Raw genomic sequence first — 21,266 nt, 5'->3', positions numbered from 1 at the left:
CAATGGTGATTCGGCACACAGAATTTTCCAATATTTAGCCATATTTAGTTTTCCTGCTTCTGTACGGTTTGAGTCAATTTTCATCTGCCCATTTCTAAACTTTATATAGTTGAGGATCAATAGCATGCATACTCTTTGATCTACAGCATATAAAAGCTTATTAAAAAGTAACGAGCAGTTTCCGGGTTGAGGTATATTACTATATTGTAAATTTTGATCTTGATAATATCTTGCCCAGAGGTGCATCTCGCATTAATAGCAGATCCTTCCTCCATAATTTAAATGCAAATAAAATAATAAAACATATTTAGGAAACCCGTGTACAATACTTTTTATTATGTACAATTCCCTTCATCTATTATAAGTACTGATACTTAGAAGCGTTGATTGCTAATATTGTCTTCATGTATGGAGTCGATCTTGTAATATGTCCAACGTAACCGTAGAAGTATGGTAATAATTTATTCTATTTGACTAATTGTTGCTTGGTACATTCAGTTTAGTTTTAAGATTGGCAAAATAATTATAAAGCATAAGTGGGAGTTAAAACCAACTTCGTTTGAAATAGGGCAAACGTTATATATAATAAGTATTTATCTGTCACTGCAAGCGAGGTTAAACAAAAATGTTTAGTTAATTAAATATAATTGTATCAAAACAAGAGTCATAATGCGTTATCACAGGAAACACGGACAAGATTCATGTGAATGCCTTGATCTGTTTTAACACTAAAACACTTTAAATGTCGATATTACTCTTTTTGTATATGATAAATAATTGTTAACGTTTCTAAATGATTTCATTTCTAGATGATTTCATAGTTGTCCCCATTTTCAGGACAGACTGATGAATGTAAAAAATAGAGATTAAACAGAATTTATAGATTGAGTTTCAAGGCCCTATTGTGTGGGTTCTAAAAATTAGATACGACACCCTGAACAGCACTTGCATTGATATGATTTACACATTCTTACAGTGTAAGTTGTTCTGAAAATACACTTCATCACATTGTGCAATGGTCAGTCGTGCCTGCAAATATCAGAAAAAGTGTATGCTACATTGTCTAAAGATTACTTGGCGACAGGGAAATATGCAAGATACTTTAACGATATAACATCTCAGCTTTCGCAGAGTTAGCTTTGAAGGCCTTGATCAGCATTTACTTTGAGAGGACTTACACACTCTTTCAAGTTTCTTTTGTGTTTAAAGTAAAGATTTGAACATGTGTAGAAAATATATTATTCTTATACTGTTTTCTATTTTCAGAAAGTATACTTTTATATGGTTTTCTAAATTACTAAATTTATATAGAAAGTGCGTGTTATTACAGAATACATCATTTTACACGGATAATAATAATTATAATTCCAAATATCATCTGCTAAGAAATCTTAAACATTTGGCACATACATTTTAATGCCGTAAAACAACCCCAGCAGAAAATGTGTAATCGGTTTCTTCGTGTCATAGTTGTATCATAAAATGTTATGGACAATACACGTAGTGGCAATCTTTAAAATATTTAGTCTTATCACATGATAGGACAGCAGACAGATCTCACATCATAGCTTCAGTTTACCTGGTGTCATGTGACGCACATTAGCGTTTCTGTACACATACTATTAATAAATATAACAGTTGCGATGGGGTAATGTTTCTTGTAAAACTTCGGAAACCAAATTAAAACGCGATTAGGAGAGCATGTGCATTTGTCTTCCAATTGATACATTGGCATTTGACCTATATGGATAATGAGATGCCATATTATCAATATTTCTGAAAACAACATTTTGTCCTTTTAAGAAATAATATGCTCCGTTTGTAAATAAAATTAAGAATTATGCTAGTATATTTACACATCACTCAGTTTCACAGGATGGAACATGTAGTGTTTGTTTAAAGTAATCATGTAATAGCCACGAATAGAATCAATGAAAATCTGATATATAATTGTACTTAGATAATGAATTTTCACAATCAGCTTATATCTTTCGTGCAAAATATAATTGTTTATATTGCCATTGCAAACCATTTTGTGATGCCAAAATATTACTGTTACGTATATCTATATTACGTGAATAATTTTTCATGATGATTGTAATGGTCATTCATTTAATAATATTTTAAATACTAATTTTCTCTATGGTTGTACATTTGCACTTTAAAAATGACTCATTCTTATATGGTGCCTAAAATTCATTCCTAAGTTGCAATGCTTCGTTGAGATTTTTAATATGCGACGCTACTGGTATTGCGTCTTGGTAATCTATTAAGAGATGTGTAATTGAAAATTAGGCATTCTTCGTAGCAAACACATGTCATATATTTAATCCAATCATTCACATAATGTGTTCGAACAGTTAAGTATATTAGGCATTATAACTGTTCCGGAATTGCTGTGCAATTTATTTAAAGATATTTTCGGATTGTATCCTAGTGATTTAACGAATACTTTTGATATACCAGTACATTAGTGAACATCATTTGAAATACGAATGGAACTCTTCTAGATTACTCGATACTTTTGGACTGTGTTTCTTATATTTAATTTGTATTGTGTATTGGTTTTCTTAATGATTGTATGGTACATACATTTGTATAAGTTATCTGACCTTGTCGAATATCAAATCCATGCTGTACCTGCCCAGTAACATTTATTGTGTAAACAACATAATACATAGCTAATATTTTCCTATGATCGTGGATTAATTAGTCAGATAATTACTAAGTAAACATGTTTATTTTTTATCTGGGGCTATGACATTGGAATTCCCCCATAAAAACTTGGTCTACCTGATGTTTTACATGTTCTTTATTATAATTTAGTAATAGGCCTTATCTTGTTGACAACTTAAAATATTTCTAGAATTGAACTTTTGATCCTCATCCTGGTTCTAGTATGTGTCTTAGATTTTTTAAATATAATTTTGTTTACTTGAGAAATTACTCTTACTTGCATTTAACACTTGATCCAGAATAAGTATTATTGTTATGTTCAGTATGTCGTTTGGGCAGAATTATTCGTTCACACATTATTCACCAGAATAACAAAGTGCTCATCAATAATATTCTTGGACTGGAACATTAATTTGAAATTTGTGGAATTCATACAAGAAGACCTTTGGATTATATTATTGTGATACATCAAAGCACTGTTAGCATATCGTCACCCCATAGACCACTGGCACATTAGCATATTTTAGATTACAGGCACATAGACGCATTCAATATTGGAAATTATTTGGAATACCACTGGAATTCAGTTGGTACATGATAAACTTGAACTTGTGATAACGCTATTAGGACCATTTGGGATTTAATTTGAATTATAGCAATCTGACTGTAGTGACTTTGGCGTGACCAGTCTTCGGAATTCCGATGTTTGAAATAATCTGGACCAGGCACTTTCGCATCTACATACACAGACACTTTCGCATCTACATACACAAGAAAGGTATGGGTTAAAACAGCTGATTTACGAATATGTACGCTGATTTCCAGATGTTCCAACACGAGCTAATAAAAGCTACCATGATGTTGAAATTTTAGATTCTACACATGTGAAACGGCGTCTTTACAGGATGAATCTTCTCCAGCAGAAATGTTTGAAAATGAAATTGAATATATGTTTCAGAATGATTTTATTGAACCAAGCAAAATAATTGGAGTTCGCCGTGTATACTAGTGCCAAAACCAGATAATGCTTTACCTATGTGCACTGACTACAAAACATTGAACGGTGTCACCAACACAAATTCATTTGCAATACAACAAACAATGACCGCATTGACAAAATTGGAAATGAAATATATGAAATATATCTCACCAATTTCTACGTGTAGAGAAAATTTTGGCAAATTCCACTTATGGAAGAGCAAACGAAATTTCGGCATTTGCATTTCCGAGTAGACTTTACCAATATAAAGTGATGCCTTTCGGTATCAAAAATTCTCTCTCAACATTCGAGCGTTTAATGAACATGGTGCATCTCATGTAGGTGGCTTTGATGCATACGTCGAAGACATCATTATACACAGTGACACCTTGAAAAACCACATAGAAATTATCAGGAAATTCTTTCTTAGATTGCATGAGACAAATTTGACAATTAATTGGACTAAAAGTAAGTTTTCGCCTAGCTTGTTAAATTTATAGGAAATAATGTAGAACATCGTCAAGGTCAACCTATTAAAGTTAAGGTTTGATCTTGCAGTAAAATAACTTCGGAATTAGGCACATCAAAGGAAATGGGAATCTAATAACAGATGCACTTTTACGTAGCTTTGTACTATAGTGCTTTCTTTTATATATTTTGTGTCATTCATGTGGCATCTTTCTTTTCCGTTATGAGGGGAGGCGGTATTTCTATATACGTTTTATTATTTCATTAATTATACTCATTACCTACATTACGAGGACATGCCCATGTTTACACATCAACATGAGTAGGACCTCTGACATTAGGAGGCTATCCTCCTAATGCATCCTCCTAATGTCTATGGAACAACATGTGAAAATATTTAGATGTTAGAATTTATATAAGCTTTTCATCTTTTAAGTAAACCAAAATTTTGACCAAACAAAATTCTTTTTTGTCACTTGCTAATGAAACGTTTTAAGCAAAGGCACGCCAAGTTCAATGTGCAGCGTCATCACAAGTAATGATAGAGACCGGGCTCAAACAGCCCGTAAGATAAATGTTTATTTCAGTGAGGTCGAATGAAACTGTTTCAAGATTGTACAAATTATGCTATCCTGCCATCGAAAAAGGCTGTCAATACTAAAAATAGGGAAACTTTAACTGTCATAAAGGATCATTCTGACATAAATTTCCTTTTGCGAATTACCACGGCATTTGGCTTTTTTATACAGTTTTTCAGTTAGACAAGAACTCTCAGGCCTACCTGGGACTATTGTCAAATAATTGACTTCATCATGTTTGTAAGGTAATGTAATGTAATGCGTACGCAATGCCTTTTACCGATTTTTGTATATGCCGCATATGTGAAATTTCAATTTTAAGGAAATTTTGAAAAAATAAAAATGCATGTGATACATTTATTTTCATTTACTTTGGATACAATCAACAGGTACAGATTCTGACATTTTTAAAACCAAATCTGTGATTAAATGTGAATAAAATTTATCTATATAATCAGAGAATTGAAGGCTTAATTTAGTTTTAACAAAAAAGTCCAATGGGTTTTCATGAAGCCAACAGAAGCTGTCTCCGATGAATGTTTAAACCGAGATATTTCACTTCACTTCGTAGATTTTGAAGCTAATATTCATTTCATTTCTAAAATCAGTTTTCCTACCACTATGTATACAACCGCAACATATGTAACTATACGTGAAGTTAAAGTATAACTGTGCAGAGTAGAATCCTGCCGTTATATCAGCACGGGATGCCTGCCATAATGTTTCCTCAGGTAACTCCAGTTGCCACAGTACAACATAGTATATTTGTGTTGCTGAGATGTAAACCATCAAACCAGACCAAACCATGAACGTTTAGAGCAAGTCTATCAAGATGGAGTTTATTAAGGGATCCAAACCCATGTCAGTAAACTAGCAGCATCACGATTCATATAATAATAATAATAATAATAATAATAATAATAATAATAACAATAAAGTAGTTCAGTTCTGAATATTAGTCAAGTTAATCCAACAGTGTATTTTACATCTTCATTATTGAACTAACTTACCACAGATAATATTTGTAAACCATATAAGAAAAAAAAGCCATGTATAACGTTCTGAAAGGAATTAATATGATGGAGATGGAATATGCTAAAGGGAAGAAAACAATACTGAGGCCAGAATATGCTATGACGTTAAGACTAAAACTACTTCTCATTCACAGTTTGGGGGAATATGGTACCTGTACTATTGAGTAGCCCTTTATTTTATAATGTTGTGAACTCTTATAATGGAGTCTTTATTATTCCCATTAAATTATAACTTAGTTATTGTCATATATCTTTTTTTATCTCTATTTACTTTCTCCCTCCAGAGGAAAAGAAACCAAGAAAAAATGGACAAAAGAAGAAAAGATGCATTCTTGACAGCATTTGAAATATGTTTCCTGGGAGAGAGAGTGCCTCGAAAGACAGAGTGTCAGAATGCCATGACAAAATTTCCTATATTCGCTGGCAGAAGCTAGTGATGTCTTGTTTTTTATTCTTCAAGTGGACAACGTGCTTGCAACAAAGGAGCTAAAAGAAAGCATTTTTGTCCCAACAATGAATCGAATCTGACAATGAATTCAATGTCATATTGTTTACAGATGATGTCTTTTAAGCATTGCATCTAATCCTATAGATTTGAGCTTATAAAATAAGCATGAACCCACTGCAGAGCAAAGGAATATATGTCCAATCCATTTACATGTGTCCACAGTTAATACAATTTTCGTATCATTACATCACAATCTAAGCATGTCATCTACATATGACCACAAATAGTAATACTAAAATTCAAAGTTTCACTACCTCCAGTAACTATTGCTCAAAAATGCTAAATTTGGTTATCAGAGAAAGGTTTAAGTCGAAACCGCTCGAGAATGTGCAAAATAAAAGGTAAAATTGCTGTATCAGCCTAAACATATAATCAATTCGTCTACATAAGCATAATAATACACCTGAAAAATGTTATGTCTAACTTGCTTTTTCAACTGTACTAAACGTTTCTAATAAATAAATGTCTAAACCTTTCCTATTCCACTCCACAATTAATAAACATTTAAAAAGAAAATAATGCAAAGAGCTGAAACTCTAAGCAGGTCATGGAGATTAGCATACCTGTACGCCTACAAAATATCATGTCTTCCTTAGCGGGTTTTGGTCAAAAAATGTAAAACCAAAATTTTAATAATGTGCAATTATGCATTGCTGTAATTGTCTGAAAATGGAAAATGTCATCTATTTATGACGTACAAATAATAAAGTTGTAGATTTCATGGTTCGTAACAAAACAATATGTTCTCCTTATGCTATTTTAGAAGGGGCATAATAACAAGATATATTAGTCTATATCCAGGAAAGGGCATAATAACACGATATATTAGTCTATATAAAGGAACTCAAGAATATTTGTTTTCTTGGTGTGGTGAAGATGCTATTTATTCAAGAAATGTGGGTAAATATAAAACACTAAGTTTTACAGAACCTTTTATCGAGGTCATTTCTGATGTGATGAAGAATAACTTAATAATTATAGAGGGTTCCGAAATTAATACCTTAAACTAAAACACTCAATATTAAAATTGGGTAAAATGTGATCTGCACAATTCCTATTGTAAAACTTACCTATAGTGAAAAATTGCAGTGCGAACTTGAGTTGTCAGCTAATAAGTGAAATATTTCCGCAATATGATTTAGGTTCCTTTTATTTAGTGAACCGATATAGGCCAGGTAAATGTTTGATTGGCCTTCATTGGCTACACTGAAAATGGTAATGTGCTTAATTTTCATGTAGTCTAAACTTTGTTTCTACTGTATAAAATAAATAAGTTTGTTTCCATACTGGTTTTGAGTGTGTATTACGTCGAAATAGATTAATACTGTAGAACCCCTCTTAAACAACCACCTCTGGCAAGTTAAACAAGTAGCCTCTGGACACAATTGTTCGTCTTAAAGAGGTCAATTTCTTCTACATGTTTGATGCAAAACTCTTAAACATGTAACTGTTCAAGAAAGGTACTTGCATGATGGTAGTGACCTTTAAGGTAGATTCTAGTATTGTTAGGTTTCATTTACAGCATGTGTACAATTTCTCACCACGAATGTAGTTGCATATGATTGCATGAACTCCATGTACCTTAATGTAACTCGCTCATTTATCCTTCTGATACAAAATAAATGCCCATAACCTAGCCAAAGAAATGAAAACGCTTTTCTAAAGACAATGTTTCAGCACTAGCCTTAAAATGTTTGTTTTTTACATCTACTTAAAGTGAGGTGTAGGCCACTGAGGACTGGTGCTATTTTAACATTTAAATGAATTGTTTCCGCGTGTCACTATTATTGCAATCATATATACGTGCTTCTTTTAATACTACTATCATCGAAACTATCATAAAGCCTAAATACACAAAGAATGTGCTTATTGTTTACATTTAAAAACCAAATTCATGGCAACATTAGATGCTGTTTGGTCAAGTATTGGCTCAAAATATGAACATATATACAAAAGGACGACCTACAATACCATTATTATTGGCATGAAAGAATATATTTTATCTATGGTTCTAATAAAACCGATTAGAGTCTTGCAATGAAATACATTCTTCTACTTAATCAGGTTTACTCTGGACATCTGCGAAGATATGCCTGAGTATTATTCTACAACGTAATGTAATTACAATAAAACGAAGTAACAAGGCAGTTATGGTGCATTTAATTGTCCTTAAACAGTCTGTTAGTTTGCATCAGTTTGTCTAGCGGTTTGGTCAGCGTATTGAAGAACGGTTTTTCTTGAAGTTCTGTTATTTTGTCAATAATTGTGTTGCCACTCTCACTCTCGAAAAAAAGTGTCCATGCTGTCTGTTAAAAATAACAAACACTTACAATGGTCATTTTGCACTTGGCCAGCAAAATCTGATTCATGAAAACACAGACATGAGCATTAAACATTAGCAGGTTGTTTAGCCTATTATGACGAACTCTAATCATATTTAAGATTACTTCAGTCCATCTTGCGCAGGTCCATAAGCTTCCGAAACATTTATAAAGACTTTGAAACATTTTAAACACCATCTGCATAATTAAATATATGAGCCTGCGAACTCAGACTTGTAACTTGTAACTTCACACTTTATTAAACGTAGATGACACCCACAAATATTACCTACCTGCAGGGTGGTATATATGTATGTATGTATGTATGTATGTATGTATGTATGTATGTATGTATAATGTATTATGTATGTATGTACGTACGCACGTATGTATGTATGTATGTATATAGGGTTTAACGGCACGTCAGTACACTACTGACTATATGTGTCAGATATAACGTGCTGAACTGACTACCCATCAACGTTTGAGAGATCGTATCATTGGTACTAACATCCACACGAAATATGTCAATAGTTAATCTGTTTACACACAAACATTGCGAGGACTTATCATGCGACATGTTTACACACCAACGTTGAGAGGACTGCACAAATCAGATGTGTATTCTCTCATTTATAAATCAATTAGCATGAATCTTAGAAAATTAATAAATACATATTTTTATGCTACTATGGATATCTTTAGCAAGTCTTTCCAGTGACAAATGGTAGACATTTAAACCCGATCCTCCCAAGGGATGTCGGATAACATAGGGAAATATTATTTTACACACTTTCTTTACCTATTATCGTATCCATCCAAGATTTCGGCCCAACTAATATGATCAAAATTTATACGATCTAACTTCAAAAATCACACAAATTCCAATATTCAAAGATTTTCACATGTTTCTCCACATACATTAGGAGGAAGCATTAGCAGGATATCCTCCTAATGTCAGAGGTCCTCCTAATGTTGATGTGTAAACATGGGGTTTTCCTCCTAATGTAGTTAACACACACACACACACACACACACACACACATATATATATATATATATATATATATATATATATATATATATATATATATATATATATATATATATATATATATATATATATATATATATATATATATATATATATATATATATATAGTCTTACCGACACAGTTCCAAGCCTGCTGATTCTGCTCATTATACCCTAACATTGTTTATCATATTTGAAACTATGTCTTATTCTTAGTCAAAATTTAGGAAGAATACAAGGGAACGGTTTGCTATTATTAAAAAGAAATACCACTGACTGTTTAAGTGTGCACTGGGCGTCTTTATTTAATTCTGGCGTTATGAACATATGTCATTGTTGACAGAAGAAGTATATACGTTTTTTTTATTTGCTATAACTTCAGTCACATTAGCTCAGTGCATATAGCAACGGAGTGCCATGATCAACCCGATAGAAAAGGTGAGGCGAGCCTGTTTTGTTTACCTAGCAGCTTTAGATACAACTATCAAAAGTATGTATTTTATGCGCCTCGAGACCCTAAGTGCCAACCTCGAGGTTTGGCATTCATAAAAAACAAAATCAACCACATGCTTAGCCAGGATACGACCCTTGGTGAGCGCCTCCGGACTCTCTTTTGGGAGTCCTGCAATCATGGCTATCAGCAATTTAATTGCTATCAGCGACTAACTACAGATGTCCAGAAAACCAAAGCGAGGCTTGAACGACCGCTGTCCCACCATCAATAAGCGCAGTACGCTCGATGTCAGCGTCGACCTTTTGCGGATGATCTCACGATAGAAAACCTAGGTCTACTGTATCAGCCGGACTGGCTGGGATTATCTTTACCTTTTGTAAGTTTACGACTGGGATCATTTTATCGTCGCCGATAACGCACAGCAGCTGCTGTTTCGTTGCGACAAGAATCTCGTTATTATATTTAAAGACGGTGCATATACGGAACTCTATGCCGCTAGTGGCCATGTATAACCTATAAGCGAAAAAGGAACGGGCATAATGATGTATGGATTGGTAGCCAGGTGTACGGAACTGTTGACGCTCTCCTCAACATTAGCTAAGAACTCTTTGTCATAATCGGTAGTCGTACCAGTCCCGTCATTCTTGCTTGCGACTGATCGCCAAAGATGGTCCACGTGTACGCTCGGGCTGAGTTTTCGATGCGCTAGACACCGGATTGAGACGTCGATGCGCTATACACCGGCTAGCGTACAGCCCTTTGACTTCTCTATGACAAATGTTGCACATGCATTATCACCCTCCGACCTCTACACGTAATAGTGTAGCCACATCTTAAATTGTCTCATAATGTTGGGTATAATAGGTATAAACTGACCTTTTTGCGGAATTTCTGTTCATGGGTGGAACACGGGACGTGCTGCTTATTGTTTGTAAAGTCACATGTTTTATGTAGTTTGGCAAGCAACCTACCTTACGTAATAAAGAGTTGACTATAGTAGCACGCTGGACAAAGTCGATGATAGGTATAAGATTTTGGCGCCAGACACTCTACGGCGAAAGCTGAAACTCAATGCACAGTTTCTCGTATGATACTACTTTATTGGTCTTTTCAAATATTTATCAGGGACGGTCACATGGCTAATGGGCCTCAATTTCGACAAAAGATGCTGCGCTTTTCATAACAGTGGTAGTGTAACGTGGCCCTCTTAGTAAGAGGGGTGGTTAATTGGATTTGGATGGCGTTATCTAGAGGATGACCTCCCTCGATTTTATAGCCCGATGGGAGTGCAAGATAGACTTTCAACATAGTACTGAGCAAGACTATTGGGAAGAAATAATGCAATACGACACCCGTTAGACAAGAAAATGACATATTTAATCAAAGAATTTTATTAGTGACAATTCCAATTCAATCCAAATTATATCAACATAATTTAATATCAGTGTCTGATTTGGATTTATTTCATCATAATAACGAGTGGTGAAAAGAGCGCAATGTGCACGACTGATTACATCACCTTTCTCCTTTGACCGTGTATCAACGTCTTCCTATTCCCTCAAGCCTTCCTATTCTCTACGCCTCACCCCTCCTGCACTTCCTTCTCCTTTATTCTGAACTCATCACTCCCTTTTTTCGGACATCCCGTCTCTCTTGAGAAAGCTGTTCCTTAAAGGACAAAATTAACCCCAAATCTCTATATCTACCATTTTCGACACTTACACAAATTCCCTCATTTACATTACTCAGAAGCAAACGAGCTATCCGCACTGCATACATTCTGAACTGATTCGATAGAACATCGCCCTCGCTTCACAGCGACAGGCCATAATTAACACGTTATATCTAACGTTACCGTATATCTTTACCTACGCAACCACATGCTCGATTACTATTGCATAAAATTCTCAAAATTATAGCTCACAGCAATCCCTAACTTACAAGATCATTTAAATATTACAAAATCAGATAAAAATATGAGACTATCGTTAACTCACGAAAATCATTATCGTCCTAACAGACAAAGAAAATTATTTCGTATAACCCTATGAAATCCTGCACATATGAAAACTTGGATAGCATGCAAGCGTCAATACTATCAACGAACTAGTAACTGTACAATTAAAGAGATCAATTGAATAACAACTCTAGCATCAACAGGTTTCCATGAAATTGAATAAACGATACATAATATCGATCCTAGGCATATAAAACAAACAATTAAAAATAGAAAATTACGTGGAAAATTAAAATTGCTTACCTGAATGCTGTCCTCTTATAGAAATAGTGCGTCATAGCACCTAACACTGTAGTTTCTTACAAGACAGCCACATGGTCCCCTTTTCTTGTTTAACAAGGAAAGCACTATTCTTTTAGGCTTACTCATCCGAACTACTCCTCTTTTAGGAAATTTAAGACGAAAGAATTTCGACCATGGTCGTCACTTTAAATTCACATTACTCTCAAAGTGTACCCTTAATTTGCTTCTCCCAATCGTAAGCAGCAGTTCCTAAATTTTTCCAAGGATAATCATTCTTTCGTCAGATCTTAGACAGCTTACGGTGCATATAAATTTCCCCTTGAAAATGATAATTTGACATGGGTTCCTATCAAGCGGTTATGGTTAGAAGCTCAAACGTTTACTTTCTCAGGACGACGTTGCAATGCCCTGGTCAATCTCACTGAGTCATACATGCTAGCCTTTCAAATTTTAACAATGACACCGGGGGAGAAAAGAAGAAAGGTCGAAGTGACCCTTCACAAAGACTTTGCTGGCTTAAATGTGATAAACTTTTGATGCTCAATGCATTGAGCTTCAAGGTTCAATACAATTCAAAATTCGACACTTTACAGGTAGCACAGAAAGAAAAGAAAACAACGAGCATAAAAAGGTATTTTGCTCACAGTCTGTCACTGATAGAAACACATCAAACTGTTGATGCGAACCAAAGAAGAAATTGATTTTGTTCACCCACAATTGCACGAGGTCGTCACGCCAATTTCGGACTTTTGCGTCATCTTCCGTTCATTCCAACCAATGTCATACTGTACAGTACTCCGGCCTGGTACTGTGTATCTGCTTTAAAGCTAAACACGCCCGGTGTCGTCTTCCATCATAGTTGTTACACGAATGCCTATTAAGAACGGAGAATCAACCTAGACACAAAGTACATCCACAACCTTTCCTGGGGGGTTGATGGTTATCCTTCAATTTATCACGCTTAGCGTTGGCGAGCTTAATGTCAACGTCGAAAAGTCATTCTAACAGCGAGTGTGTTTGTGTGTGTGTGTGTGTGTGTGTGTGTGTGTGTATGTTTCGATTTTTAACGGAGCTTTAACAATTTTTCAGTCATATCGCTACGACGTCCGCAGTCAGACAGTTTATAGCGATGTCTAGCACAAGGGTATCACGCCGCAGACATGTAGCATGGTGCCCCACCCAGTCACATTGTCCTGACACCAGGCCGACCAGTCCTAGCATTAACCACTTAATGCAGAACCACAAGGGCATGCATCCAAAATTACAGCATTTTTAAACCTTCTTGTAATTAGGTCATTTATGTTGGGGGAGGGAGGGATGACTGACCGATAGCCTTTCAGCGGAAAATTCTTTCAATATCAACCAGGCAACAACGGTTTTGACATTCTTGTAAACAAAATAACATTGACACTTAACGATTTATTTCTAGATGTTTTCAAGGCCTACGTTCTGACATGAATTGTGGGCCAAGTCAATTATGAGGTTTAGACTAGCTATGGCTTGCAATCCCCCCCCCCCCAACTGTATCGTGAAGAGTGACCCAACACCAGACATTACACCAGAGACAGGGCAGCTGACTTTATCTTGCATAGCTTTCTTTTTATTACATACCCATTCAATTTTGCATGCTTCACCTCCCACATGGTAGGTGAGTGCACGCTAGGTCATATCTTGAAAATAAGCAAGTCATTTAGAGGCAAACACACCCATGATGACATTTTGCAGCAATGCCCCCAGGACAAGGTCCATTCCATGAGTGACATAGATTGGAAGCACGAGGATATTCAATAGTTTGCCATTTACTTGACTCAACTGTTTCATTCTAAATCAATTTCACTTTTGGCTAAGTTCAATAAAAAGTGAGGTCAAAATGACTCATACCTCAGTAAAGCCCCTAATACATATCCATCTTTTGTCTAATTATTTGTTTCCTTTAAATAAATCCAATTTGTCTGTGAGTATCTTGACAATAGGGCTATTTCCATATTGAAACTCATACTAATTAAATCCGAAATGTAGGGATCTAGGCTTTATTCCCAACATTTCACACACACACACACACACACACACACAAACACACAAACACACACACACCCTCAAAAAATATTGCATATATCAACCGAAAGCCTGTAATTCCTTTTTTTTTAAAAATGTTTATGAAACTTACCTGACGGCAAAATTAATGGGTAATTACTAATTGCGTAACGTTATTGTAATTTTAAAAGAAGGCTCTGATGCAGAGACGAGATAATCATGTATTCACGTTGTCATGATTGGTTAATGTCATTGGATAAACTTGTATTCACGTTGTCATGGTTAATGTCATTGGATAATTAATCCAACTCTGTCACCTATTAAAATCCAGCAGTATTTAAAATCAAAGAGTGGCACTTTGCCAAAATGGCAATTTGGAAAAATATGCATTTTTTTGCATTTTATATAAAAAGTGTTTGGTCAGACATATCTCCTTCGCAACAAATGTGCAGTTTTTATTTTTATAAATATTGTTTTATTATACGATATATTTACATTTAAATTCAACGTACAATGTAACGAATCGAAACAGAATTTGTACGCAAATAATTGTATACATCATTAAGTACATAACTGTGTTCGTCTTAAGTAATGTCAGGCCACTATCAGCTATTATGTTTGGTGTTACTGTCATGTGGCGCGTTATTAATGTCGAGTAAGGTTTCTATTGTTGATTTGTTATAAAGGTCTTTTTTCTAAATATTTCATACTAATTACAATAAATGTGCCGATTATGGAATAAATAATAGCGGCAGAAATAAAATATATCTTTTATTTTATGTGATTGTTACACTATAAACAATATCGCAAGAATTTCTTGAATATATTTGAAACAATATAACTATTTGTTTTAAAAAACAAAGATAAAAGAGCCTTAATCCTAAATTATCTCTGATGGGGATCGTTTTGATCATGTTGTAAGCTGTGCATTGTTTGAGTCGTATCTACGAAGCATTCAAGACAAGCATTTAACTATGCCACAGTATTGCCCTGACCAGGTTTTCTTTTGTGTGAATATGTTTTGAACTAAACAGAAAACAATGGACTGCCTTTAAAAGACAAGATGTGCCTGTAGGATTGTACTCAGCAATTCATATTTGCGCGCCACGTTCCAGACAAGATTGTTAAACTGAAAATCAATCACTGTTAGCTTCCCAGGGGCAAGGAGCATATGTGTGTGTGTGTGTGTGTGTGTGTGTGTGTGTGTTTGATTTGGATTTTTAACGTAGCTTTCACAATTTTCCTGGAAATATCGCTACGATGTCTGTAGTGTGACAGTTTATAGTGATGTTTAGCACTGGAGCATCATGCCGCAGACATGTAGCATCATGTCCCACCCAGTCACATTATCCTGACCAGTCTTAACACTAACCAGTTAATGCTGAGCGTCAAGCAAGGCAGCTGTTAGTACAATTTTAATAGTCTTAGGTATGACGAGGCGGACGCTCTATCCACTTAGGCCACTGAAGCGGTCGATGCGTGGATGCATCTTAATGAGTATTAGGCCATAAAGAGCGGCAAAAGCGAAGAATGATATCGTGGACAAGAAAAATTGCAGCTGAAACAAAGGTCTACATCTTGCAGTCACGCTTTCGGCTGTAAACATGATCTCTTGGGTTTACCGATGCCCATCTCTTCGCAACTCATTATGTACGGTGGACTCAGGCATCGCCCCGCCTTACCTGGACAATGAGCTTGGCCGAGAGTTCACAACGGCCATAAACTCCAGGCCAGGGCCATTTTAGCCTTCGTCTCCATGTAATATTTGCTTATTATTTTGGAAGCTCCAACTTATCAATGCGAAATTACATCTGCTTGACACTCGCACACTGGTGGGGTAAGGGGTCGACTATGTACCTCGTGATATGAACAAGCTTTACGATGGAATGATGGGCATACGAGAAAGGGTGGGGAGCATATAACAGAAGTGAATGCCTGCAACACGATTAGCGAATTGACGCAACGTTGATTGGGATAAGGGCGGGACTTTGTCACATTTTGCGGCATATGATACTGCATTTAAAGCTCCACATCGCTTCGTTGGTGATGCTGTCAACAGTAAATGTTTTATAAGGACCTGTAAACCCCATATTCCACCACTGCGGGGATACTGACAATAAACATTCAGCTCATGTAATTGACGCTCAGGCGATGGTGTACAAAGTCAGAACGCTTGGACTGATCGTCAAGTTTGCCGTCCGTTTTGGAGGATTTATTTGCTTTCTGAGCAAACATTAGATAGTACTCGCTTTCGGCTTCACTAACGTCTTGATAAGATACTGCAGCAAGATGATGAACAGCTGCTTGTTAAGGTGAGCGAGGCGCTCTCTGCGTTTGTGTTGATACTGAATATAAGCAGCTTGGAGCTGTGTACAGCTTTATTGTATCAGATGTGTTCTTCGCCAGTCAATTTTTAGATCTGTGCGAGTGAAGAGGTACTTTAAATGGAATGGAATGAAGAAAAGCACTCCACCAACTTATGTTCAAAGGGAGGGTGTTGTGACAGAAACTGCCTTTGAGTCAATGAAATCGAGATACTCGGGGTTATCCGGTCTCATTCTTTGCAAACGTTTGGTAATCATCGTATATCAGACCTCAAGAACGTTGAACACGGCACCCTGGTGCAGTTAATATCCGAGGTCTTTGGTGTGTGATGATGTAGATAATTTATTTCGCTGTAATCAAGCACAAGAGCAAAGGATAAGCGTTATTCCATATAAATGGATCCGGCTGATGTTGCTTGTCGCTCGTTACTCCTGTTTCAGTACAGCTGGTGTACTTTCGCCCAGCTGTATGAAGTACGTATTAACCAGAACTACAACGCCCAAGAGAACATCAGGCGATGATTCCCATCTTTTCTTTCCTTGGCACCCCGCCTGGTGCTCCTGTGTGTGTGCCAGCATTCATTTTCTTGTTGCTGTTTCGGCTGGGTTGAAAATCACGGGGTTCACCTTAGTGGCTCTGGTCACGTGCCGTGATGGTTCTTGCACGCTGATTTTTTTTTTTTTATGAGAGTTGAAAGCGCTTAGGCTAGTTAAATACTAGTTATGCACTGTTCGTTGTCAGTTTATGTCACACACACACACACACACACACACACACACACATACACACACCGACACACACACAAACACACATATATATACATATATATGAAATTTCTGTTAAAGTACATCATCCTATTCTTATTTCTTCTCAAATAGGAAACACTGTTAAAGTACGTCATCCAATTGTTATTTCATCTCAGAAAGGATATTTCTGACAAAGTACGTCATCCTATTGTTATTTCTTCTCTGGTAGGAAACACTGTTAAAGTACGTCTTCCTAATTTGTTATTCCATCTCAGACAGGAAACACTGTTTAAGTATGTAATCCAATTGTTATTTTATCTCAGATAGGAAATTTCTGTTAAAGTACGTCATCCTATTGCTGTTTCGTCTTATATAGGAAACGCTGTTAAAGTACGTCATCTTAATTTTATTTGATCTCAGATAGGAAACGCTGTTAAAGTACGTCGTCCACTTGTTATTTCTTTGCAGATAGGAAACACTGTTAATATACATCATCCTAACGGGTTTTTTTTCTCAGATGGGAAACACTGTTAAAGTACGTGCATGTAATATTTTTTTATATCAGATGGGAAATACTTTTTATATCAACCTAATGCTTTTTCATCCCAAATAAGAAACACTGATAACGTACGTCAATTTAATATTTTAAGCTGCAGTGATCTAACATTTAGACACTTTGCACTTTTTAATTTTATTTGATTAATTGCACAACGCAAAATTCCATTTCCTTCGAGATGTTGCATTTTGCCGTTTCCAATTAATTTTTCATACATATTCTAGATTCTTTTCTATTTCTTATAATGGTATACACATCAACGCTCATAAATAGTTTCTGTACATAAGATTCTTAACTTCTGCTGAATTTAATTTCTGCGTTGCTTATATATAGCCACAAATATGCTCCGATGAGATAAAACATTTGTGCCACAGAAATTTTATTTTGAAACTATTGAAACTTATCTAGGAGCCATCATCTTTAAAAAAAAAACATTTACAAACCAAATACCTTGCTTAAATCGTCGTAAAACACATTTTCCCATCTATCGTAAGACATATTTTTCGCATCTATTGTAATATAAGGACTAAACCATATTTATATAGCTATAACCGCGTTCATCGGGGACCATTTTGAATAATGTAGCTAGTTCTAAATCTTCTTCAAAAGTCTCTTTCCATAAAAGATCGTTTTCCTTTTCTTTCGGAGTCAACAAAATCTATTCCAAATAAAATGAAATTCTCAGCAGTATTTGAGAGTGAAAATTGTAACAAGCTTTATACATTTTGACTCATCAGAACACAATCGTCTAAGCCTAACCATGTCAACTTCAAAGCATTTGCAAACTTAAATATATGAATTATGATGAAATAGTTCTTTAGGGACCCCGGGTGGCCGAGTGGTCGAAAACGCACGTCTTTACCGATCACTAACGTCTCACTATTTCTCAATAGTTCTGTGTAGGAAATTGGGGTCAAACGGGGTATTAACATTAGCCTTCTAGTTTATGTAGCATTTTTGACACTTAGGTGTCACACGGGAATTAACGTGGGAATGAAACTTTGGGGTCGAATGACATTAACATTGGAGAGACACATGGAGGTAAAAGATTGTATAGGTTCAAATGTGACACTTGGATGTTAAATGGGAATTAACATCGGAATTGGGGATCATACGGGAATTAACATTGAGCCTTCTGTTTTATGTAGTATTTGGAAATTGGGGGTGAAACGAAAATTAACATTGAGAAGCACTTGGAGGTCAAACGTTAATGCAGGGTGACACTTATGGGGTCAAAAGTGTTGATAGGGTCAAAAGAGTTTATGGTGTCAACGGGGAACGGTAATGGTAACGGTTTTTTTAAGTTTGAGTTGGAGACATATACGTACACAAACACTTACACAAAACGTAGGGACAAAAGAACATATGGCAATAGTAGAGTAGTATTCTTTCTAGAGATCTGAGAGGCCTTGAAAATGGCCCTAGGGTTTTGTTAACCAAAGTAAGTTAACATCCGTCGCATCTCAATGATCTTCTTCTGTTCCTCGAACTTCGTCTTACAGGGGGACCGTACAGCAAGACCGTCTTTATACAGCCCTGCATCTCCACATAAATCCTTTATTTCCAAAATAGCTGTGTCCGTCATGTTGATGTTGGGTCACGATGATTTCACATACATCAGATAGTCCAGGTTGAACAGCATTCACGAAATTAAGGCAGATGATTCAACGTTTGTCCACATCGTATCGTGAGAACAGGTGAATCCATGGGACAAGGCGTTTGTATTTATAGTCTAAGATCGGATTGAAAAGGACAGAAATGTTTCTCCAATCCGAAATCGCGTTACAAAATTCGTTCAGAGCGCGGAGACGCTCTTGCAATTAGAAGAGATTGTTGCGAGACGTCACATGCCGTATATAGAAGCGCAGATTTCCTCCGCAGTGAAACGATGCCGCATAGTTTAAATATGGCTGAAACTAGGAAGACAATGTACTGGGATGCGCCTGCTGTGCATACTAGAAGCGATGACATGACATCTACAAAGACGATAATATTGATGCTACTAGAAGAGAAAATTGTTTTAAACTGAGTTGATATCTTTCGTCTTATCAAGACGTTTTATCGGCACCATTACCTTCACCGTCTTCTCCCTCGTTACCTTGGTAGATGATTTTATAGTAAAAGTCACATGGGGCATGTATACGCATTTCCTTCTTTTAAATTAAATATAAATTGTTCTTTTAAAATTTAACACTAAATTTCCTTAAAAAAGGAAATTTAAGCTTGATTATTGAATGATCCACATCTTAACTGTCATCAAAACAATTCCCGACGAAAATTATCGATCTATATGGTCTTTTACAATGATGGCCATGTACTAAACTTTGGTCAAGAACAGAACAGATAGAACTGAATTGTCACAATATATCGTAGTACGAATTTGTTTATCAATATGCGTAGCTCTCATTCTACTGGATACCACCATAGATTCATTTCGTCCAAAATGTCTCCGTGCTTTAACATTGACTTTGCCTCATGCTCTTTTCGGGACGTCTAAATAATAACCTTCCAAAGACATGCGGATGTATACGAATCCAAATGAGTGAATACTTGCCACTTGAAGGTATGAAGAATCAAATTCTAGAAAATTACACGAATTACTGAAATATTCGGTGTTGAATGCCTGCATGACCTGTGTGACTTGTACTATAGACAGAGATAGAAGGAAGAATTAGAGATATTATTACGTTTTACTTCAGGCTAAATTCTCTGTTTGAGATAATAATGAAACTTTTCACAATACTTCACAAAAGTCCATTTCTTCTCCTTTCACTGTCTGTCTTTCTTTTTGACTTTTTTTCAGCGGCAAAGGCTCTCCTTCGTCTTCACTTTCTTCTCGTGGTCTGGATTTCTTGCCTTTATTGATAGGAATGAGTACTTCTTCTGAAATACTATTCAAAACAAGGCATGTCAGTAGTCACAATGTCACTTTAATTTTGTAATTTTGGCATCACTTGTAACTTTGAAACACTTGTAAAACGATTTTTCTTCAATGAGTTATTATAAATCTGGAGTTTCCGTTTGTGCATGACGTATATCTTAGGTCTGTGTGTGTGTGTGTGTGTGGTCCTATTTTGATGCTGTACTGTGTCATTATACAAATTTCTAGCAGTGGGTCCACTGTTTTTTTAAGAAGAAAATACTAGCACACTGCAGTACCTGAATAACTTTTGTAAAACCCACCTTTTTCTGTACACTCATTGTAGAGGAAAAACATGAGTTATGTGGATGATATAATGTAAAAGTGTTGACCTATTTTCTCTCAGTTGGTTTAAGACTGCGAAAGAATAATGC

The sequence above is a fragment of the Sinohyriopsis cumingii genome, unplaced genomic scaffold (assembly GCF_028554795.1).
Source record: "Sinohyriopsis cumingii isolate HCF-2022 unplaced genomic scaffold, ASM2855479v2 utg001964l, whole genome shotgun sequence".
Classification (NCBI taxonomy): domain Eukaryota; kingdom Metazoa; phylum Mollusca; class Bivalvia; order Unionida; family Unionidae; genus Sinohyriopsis; species Sinohyriopsis cumingii.
This window is presented reverse-complemented; position numbering follows the sequence as displayed.